The following is an 8645-nucleotide window of genomic DNA, read 5'->3' on the forward strand; positions in this document are numbered from 1 at the left end:
GTATTGTTATCAATATGACTCTTTATTTTGGTTAACAGTTGGCTTATGTAGATGGCTGCTCCCATTTTGGGGGCATAGAGATTACAATTCTTAGATCTTCTTGTTGGATAGACCCTTTAAGAATGATATAGTGTCCTTCTGTTTCTCTAATTACAGACTTTAGTTTAAAATCTAATTTGTCTGATATAAGAATTGCTACCCCAGCTTTCTTTTGAAGTCTGCTGTCATGGAAGATGGATCTCCATCCCTTCACTTTCAGTCTGGATGTATCTTTAGGTTCAAAATAAGTCTCTTGTAGGCAGCATATGGATGGGTCCTGTCTTTTTATCCAATCTGCAACTCTGTGTCATTTTATGGGAGCATTCAGGCCATTCACGTTGAGAGTGATTATTGAAAGATATGAATTAATTGTCATCATGTTGCCTGTGAAGACGTTTTTATAGATTGTCCCTGTGAATTTCTGTTGTATATCACTCTTGGGGTCTTTCTCCTTTTATAGAACCCCCCTTAATATTTCTTGCAGGGTCGGCTTAGTGGTCATATATTCTTTCAGTTTCTGCCGGTCATGGAAGCTCTGCATCTCTCCATCCATTCTAAATGAAAGCCTTGCTGGGTAAAGTATTCTTGGCTGCATGTTCTTCTCATTTAGTACCCTGGATATGGCCTTTCTGGCTTGCCAGGTCTCTGTGGATAGGTCTGATGTTATTCTGATGTTCCTCCCTCTGTATGTAAGGAATCTCTTCCCCCTAACTGCCCTTAAGAAGGTTTCCTTGGTTCTAAGATTTGCAAGTTTTACTTTTACATGCTGGGGTATTGGCCTGTTTTCCTTGATCTTGGGAGGGATCCTCTCTGACTCTAGGATGCGAATGTTTGTTTCATTCCCCAGATTAGGGAAGTTCTCAGCTATGATTTGCTCAAATGCATCTTCTAGTCCTCTCTCTCTCTCCACTCCCTCCAGGATTCCAATTATTCTGACATTGGAACGCTTCATGGTGTCACTTATTTCTCTGATTCTATTTTCATGGATTCTGAGTTGTTTTTCCCTGGCCTCCTCTTTTCCCTCTCAATCTATTATATTGTCTTCCAGGTTGCTTATTTGTTTTTCTGCCTCAGTTACCCTAGCTATTGTTAGATTATCTAGATTGGATTGGATCTCATTGATAGCATTTTTATGTTCTGCCAATTCAGCTTTCATTTCTGCCCTTAGAGACTCTATGTTGCCATTAAGTGATTTCTCCATTCTAGCCACTGTCTTCACAATGGCTAGCCTGAATTCCATCTCCGACATCTTGGTTATATCTGTATCCATTTGTAAATCTGCAGCATAAGTCATAATCTCTGAGTCCTTTCTATTTTGGGGGCTCCCCCTCCAGTCATTCTGTTGACGGGTGCTTAAGGGAACGTATAGAGTCCAAATTATTGACCAGAACCCAAGCAAGATGCACCTGTTTTCTTGGGACCTTAGGGTTGTTGGCCTCTTGTTTTCCCAGCCTGTCTTCTGGGTGCGGGGTCTGCCGCCCTGTTACTCAGGCAACCTTGTTTGGGCGGAGTTGCCCTGCCGCCCCTGTGGCAGGGGATGGGCTCAGTGGGAATCAGTTTCTGGGGCTTTTGTTCTCTGGCGGCTTTTCCTGGTGGCTTTCTGCGTCTCCTCCGCAAGTCAGAACAGAAGACACTGTTTCCAACCCTCTGCCTCAGAGCAGAGAGACCGCAGTCTGTTCTTCAGTGAGCTCTCTCCAGGCCACACTGTCTCCGTTTCTGTCTGTGCTGATATAAACTGCAGCGGCCTGGGTTGTGCGCCCCTCCGCAGCACCCCCAGTCCTGCCTTCAGGTCAGAGCATGTCTCTGCCCTTTGTGCTTCTAAAACCGCCAGCCGCCTCCAGATAGTATGCGTGACCCCGCCGCTCTGGGTTTCCGCCCCGGGGGGCTGCCCTAAAGTCCCTTCCCTGACACTACTGGTCTGCAAGTCTGTGCCCCGTCCCCAGCGTGCGGAGCCATGTCTCACCGGCGGTGTAGGATCCCTATGGCCAGGCACCCTCCCGTTGCCATTTATCTTCAGATACTTGCCTGTGGAATCACGGCTCCCCACTTTGTACCTCGAAACTAACCGCCTGCGATATTCTGTTTGTAGAAATCCAGATCTTACATCTCAGGCTGGTTTCGTGGGTGTTCAGATATCTGGTAGATATCCAGCTCAATTCTAGGGACCAGTTGAAATAGGGTCCCCTACTCCTCTGCCATCTTTCCTTCCCCCCAATCTTGTTTCAACATTCTCACGAATTCTTCTTTTTTTTTTTTGTTTTCTTCTGGTCTAAGCATCTGACACCCTCAGGAGTCTGAAAATCGAAACTAATAAACGTTTTTTAAATGAAAGAAAAATGATAACAACAAAAAATCTGTTATAAGAATTTTGTTTAAGGGGAGTCATGAGAAACCTTTCCTCCTGGTGCTGGACTGGAGAAAAACAGTGGCAGCTCTGGACCCATCTCCATTATTTCTACTATTGAAAAACAAGCCACAGTATCAAGGGTGAAGAGCAACAGTTTTTGTCCTTTTATTAGTGCCCTAAGGGCAACAAATACAAGATTGCCAGCCACTATATAGATTTACACAAGATGTTAGCCATTAATCTCTATAGTTTCTAACCCTGTAACTACTCTGAAACTGTTCTAACTTCTGACTTTGGTATCATTGTCTGCAAAATTTATCTCTGGGTATGTGATCTTTGTTCTGCAATTCCTCTCTTCCTTCCTTCCTTCCTTCCTTCCTTCCTTCCTTCCTTCCTTCCTTCCTTCCTTCCTTCTTTTCCCCCTCCTGTTCCTCTAGTGGACAAGTCTAAATTCTTTGCTTTTGCTTATGAAGGAGTCCAGTGTTTATGACAAAGAATACCTCAAGGGCTTGGGGAGCCCCCCCTGCTATTTTCTTTACCTATTTAAAAACAAAAACAGACATTCTGGAGGGGACAAGTACAGTATTATAGATGGTATATTCCAGCTTAACAAACAAAATTTCTGCCAGAACAATTGCATGATAATCCTCCACAGTCTCTGAAGAGGATCTAGAGATCTAGAATCTGAAGATCTAGAATCTGGGGAGGTTTTGAAAAACTAAAATTGGCTATAGCCTCTCCTTTAGCTTTGAGAGTCCCAAATTTTAAAAAATCTGGTATCCTTATTCATATTGCATATTTGATAATGTTAGTGATTGGTCATGTGATTGGTCATATATAAAAAATACATATTATATACATATATGTATAGACACATATATACATCCATATATATAAAATGTAGCTTTGATGTCTGTAATGCGACGGAAAAAAAAAACTTTAAATAAAAGATTTTCCACTTAAAATGAGAACTTAAATATCAAATGAAAAATTTATGGCTGCTTTGCCAGAAACTTTACAACTGCCTGTTCATATGTCAGTAAGTCACTGAAAACTCACCGGGCAGAAGGACAAAGTTTCTAAAGGTAGTAGAGCTGCCAAAGCTGCTGCTTAAACATGGCAAACTTCGAACTTAGAAACTCCACTTTCAATACATTGAGAAACCATTGTTCATTTTTTAAAATATGCTTCATGAAAGAAAATACATAGATAGGTTATTAAAGGAACGAAAAGAAATTTGACCAGACTGTGGGAATTACTGAACAAAATAATTTCTACCCCACAGTCCGTGTTTGCTTGGTTAGTGTTTTTGTGTCATCAAAATAAATCTGAATAAAAGAAGGATTTTAAAGACATTCTATAGACTTTAATTATGCTTACAAAAAAAAAGAAACAAAAACAAAAACAAAAACCCTCAAAACATATTAAAGAGACCTGTGATTTGTTTGGATTTTTTTTTTTTAAATGGATCAGTTATTTAATTACGTTCTTTGTAAGAAATTTAGAACACCAATTTGTGAGGGTAAACTCCATTTGTGAGAGAAAACACAGAGCGGAGGTAGCCCTGAATCTGAGGAACAGCTTTGATTTTTGGCAGAATTTGCGAGTCCACAGCTTGCTGATCAACCTTGGGCTGCTCTGTAATCTCATATTTCTCTTTCTCAGTGTCGAAGATCTCACCCTCCTGGTGTCTGGGCTTACGCAGCTTCTTCTTCTTGAAGTAAGCATCAGTGAGATGTTTGGGGATTTTCACACTGCTGATATCAATTTTGGTAGAAGTAGCAATGACGAATTTCTGATGTGTTCTACGCAGAGGAACTCGATTGAGGGACAGAGGTCCGGTCACAAGTAGCAAGCCAGTGCTCAGTTGCTTCAGGAAAACTACCCTCTTGCTCTGTGGCGCCCAGTGAGGATGATCAAAATGGTCCTGGGGGTGATACTAGCTCACAGCTTTCTCACGTGCTGACTGAAAGGTTTTTTGCCTCAGCTCAACAGCTTTCGAGGCACATCTTCAGTAGGGTAATACCTAGGCATTTTGCGACATTTAACCACTCGGGTACCACCGTTCTTGTCACCACCAACTGGTTTTGTGACAGTAGCAAGAACTTTCTCCTTCTTTTTCTTTTCAACCCTAGACTTGGCTGCCGAATACTTCCTCTTGTACATGGCCTTTCTGGAATACATAGCCGATCGGGAATATCTGCCAATTCCTCTGACAAGTACAGGGTTTCGGCTGCAGTGGGGCTTCCCCTTCTTTGGCGTTTTAGCCTTGGGGTTACCTTTCTTAGCCTTGCCACCGGGGCATCATCCTTCTTAGCTTCAGGTTTCTTCTCCTTAGTATCCGGCTTCTCAGCTTTTCGCCCGCCATCTTGCAAGATGGGAAAGAGACATTTGTTTGAATTTTTACAGAATTTTTGTTGCAGAATCTTTACTCCCAAGGTAAGCATAGGAAGTTCTCCCTAATCAACTTTACCAGGAATTTGGTAGCAAATGGATTTCATTGAACTAATGCTTGTAAAGTTAAGAGAAACTGTCTAATTTTGATGTGTATTATATCTGGATAGTCTATTTTGATGTGTATTATGTCTGGATAGTCTGAGGTCTTTCTTTCTTCAAAAGGTGATATTCAGACAATGGTAAAGACCCTTTGGGGCACCAATACATTTGAAGCAGACAGAAAACGTTACTTTGTTTCTTTTATCATTCATGAATTATGCAAATATTTACAGATTCCTATCCTAAGTAGTGCCAATCTATAATTCAGATTTCAGCCCAAATGTCACCAATTTGCAACCCTTTTTAAAGATTTTAGGACAATGTACCTTTTCTTTATAATGTTACAGTTAAATTCTCCTATATGTGTATTTGTATATATGTATATATGTTAATGTTTGTTTATGTCTGTATATAGATTACATATATTAAAATCTTAATTATACTTAATTGGAGTTTATAATTTTCAACACTGAAACAGACTTCTGTAAGAGCTGAAATCAATTTGGTTAATACAATGCCTAGCAAAAATAAATACTTAATGAATATTTGATAAAGAATGGGTTTATGAATGAATAATTTATTTTTTTCTGTTTTTAGCACCAAACTTACTTATTTGACAGTGGGGCCATGACTACAGATACAACTCAGCTTCACAATCAACAACTGGCTGTGTCTTTAGGTAAACATTTTAAAAAGTGCATTGAGTTGTTAATTCAAAACTGAGTATAAGGGCTCTCTTCATACCATTTATAATTTTAGAAATGTTGATGAATGTATTAGATTTAGTTTAGATATACTGATATTTAATAAAGAAGCTCTTTTACTGTTTTTGTGGTTATTGCTTTAATATATATATACTTTAGGTGGCATATAATCAGATAGAAAGAAAACTTCCATTCATGGAGTACTTTTAACTATTTGCAGAGGTTTGTGGGCTGCTTTGTGTTTACTGTGCTATAAATTCTTCCATAATTTAATGCCTTTTTTCTCTGTAAGTACTAACAACTCTGATTTCTATACTGTTTTTCTGTGCCAATATTTTAGTACATGTAATTCCCTGGTTTCCTGCTTCATAGTTTTTCCGTTCAAGCATACATGCTCTTGTTCATTCAAATGAACGTTTGAAATAGAAAAGAAAAAAAAGGTCCCAGCAGTTCTACCTGACTTGTTTCCTCAGATTGAAAGAGACAGAAACTGACTCTTTAAACTTCTACTTAATAGTGAAAGCAAAGCATTCCTCTTTCAAGTTGGAGGCGGAGGAGGCTAAAGAGGTTTTTATCCTTATAGGTCCTGGGACATTTTTTTCTGATGATGAGATATCAACCTCTATTGTGGGGAAAAGGAGCAACATGAGGCTTTTGTACTCCTAGGCATTAGGATTGAGTTGGAAGTGCCCTAGATGTAGAATAGAAAAAGAAAGGATATGTAATTGGGCTGCGGGTCTTTAAGGCGGCCAGAGTAGAAAATCCTCCTGAGGTAAGTTTCAGGCCCGCCCAACGGACTGGCAGTTTAGGGGGACCCGTGGAGAGTTTAAAGGATCAGTATGAGTCAGCTTTGTGGAGACCAGAGGTGGCTGCTGCCCAGGGGGAGTCCATCTGAGCTCCGAGTGTAGGCGATTATCAGGCTTTGAACCCTTACCAACATTTCACTTTGAATTTGTCACAATCTGTTATAAAGCCAGTATCTGAGGAAACCCTTCCCAGCTCTGTGCTCTATGCGCGCCATCTACCAATCTGACTAAAGGAGCTCTTAGGGAAAAAATAAACAGAAGGAGTATATGTGTAAATAAATAATTTCTAAAATGTCCAGAACTAATGAAAGAATCTCCATATTTTAAGTCCCTACCAATTGTCCAGCCTCTAAGCATTTAAGAAAGAAAGATGAAAGGAAGGAAAGAAGGAAGGAAGAAGGAAGGAAGGAAGGAAGGAAGGAAGGAAGGAAGGAAGGAAGGCAGGAAGGCAGAAGGAGTCAAGCTAAGGCACAGCATCAAAAATCTTAAACCATCTGAAGTAAAGAAAATATTCTAAACTATTTCAGAATTTATACAATAAACAAACAAAAATAAATGGATTATATTAAAAGAAATTGCAGTGGTATCTTTAGTCTCAACATCTGAAAGACAATGGAGTAATATCTTACAAATTCCATTAATAGGCTATGTTACTCCCACTAAATCCCATCAGTGGGAACACACACACACACACACACACACACACACACACGCACACATGCACACGTACACACACACATCCTCCTTCCCTCACCACCTCCCCCCCCACACACACACACTGGGAAGATAATATGAAGGAAGGATTAGTGTAAACTTAATCTTCATCTATCAAAAAATAACATCAATACAATTTTTTTAAATTAACAAATTTTTCTGAAAGTATATTATAATTTTAACAAATAGAGATAAATATGAAAAAGAACATATGAAAGTAACTATAATATTAAATTTTGGGAACAACAGCGCTGTGAAATAATGCAGTCTTGTTTTTCTTATAAATCTGTAATGCTGCTGATCCTTTAAAATTATACTTGTGCGTCGCCTAGGGTGGCTCAGTCGTTAAGCGTCTGCCTTCAGCTCAGGCCATGATCCCAGGGTCCTGGGATCGAGCCCCACATCAGGCTTCCTGCTCCGTGGGAAGCCTGCTTCTCCCTCTCCCACTCCCCCTGCTTGTGTTCCCTCTCTTGCTGTGTCTCTCTGTGTCAAATAAATAAATTAAAAAAAACCCTGTGAATTATTTGATAAAAATAAATATATAAAATTATTAAATACTTATCAAATATTTCAAATTACACTTTATAATTGAATTATTTATTGTCTGAATCAAAAACTTGACCCAATGCTTTGGGTATACAATTATTAATAATATGATTCCTGCACTTGAGGAGCTTAAAATTTGGGGAGAATGTAAATCAATCACTGTATAACTAGTTACATTAAGAATTTTCAATTGTAACACTAAGGGGTCTATTCTGTTTGTGAAAAGAAAGTGCTTGTTTATTTGCTATCATTCGGCATAGAGTAATAGGTGCAAATTCCCTTTACTTCCCTTTTTAGTTAAGTAAGTAATTTATTTCTGATTATTAAAAATGTCATGCTGGTTACAATTTATAAAACTATAATAATGCATACATGTAAGACTTGCAAAATAATCATTGATTTACTTCAAAGTATATTTCTGAATTTTTCACAACCATTCTTATTTGTCTTTGTTGATATTTTTATGCTTACATTCGTATATAAGCATATATTATTTTCTGGTACAAATGTACCACACTAAACATAATATCTTGCTGTTGGTTTTGTGTTTTAGTTTCTATTCTTTGGTAAATTTTATTTATAAAGTTTAAAGTACTTATAACTCTATGATTTTATGTATTAAAGAGTAGTTCACTGAAAGCACTGTTAATTCATGACAAAATTCCCAACTGGTGAACACTTGCTTCCTTTAAATATTTTGCTATTACCAACAATATTGAAATGAACTTTTGTAATTATTGCAAGTGCTTCTATGTGACACTGCTTAAACACAGAGATGCTTAATTAGGTTATGAATGTTTTAGATCTTGATACATAATTGCTAAATTGTTCTAAGTGGTTATAGCATACTACATATCCTCCAGAAATGAGTTTGATATTTTTGCCAAACTCTGCCACAATTGTTCATAAATCTGATCAGCTAAAATAATATATTTTGTTTTAAATTAAGTGTAGTTATTTAGTTATATTTGTATCTATATCTTTGTTGACTAT

The 8645-nt window shown here is 38.3% G+C and overlaps 1 pseudogene; it reads right to left on the minus strand.

Annotated features, from left to right (window-relative positions):
- Positions 1 to 3843: 3843 nt before the first annotated feature.
- On the minus strand, positions 3844 to 4739 carry LOC112819896 (large ribosomal subunit protein eL6 pseudogene; annotated as a pseudogene).
- Positions 4740 to 8645: the final 3906 nt, after the last annotated feature.

Source organism: Callorhinus ursinus, unplaced genomic scaffold (assembly GCF_003265705.2).
Source record: "Callorhinus ursinus isolate GAN/ISIS: 27379988/994484 unplaced genomic scaffold, GSC_fseal_2.0 scaffold1, whole genome shotgun sequence".
Taxonomy (NCBI): domain Eukaryota; kingdom Metazoa; phylum Chordata; class Mammalia; order Carnivora; family Otariidae; genus Callorhinus; species Callorhinus ursinus.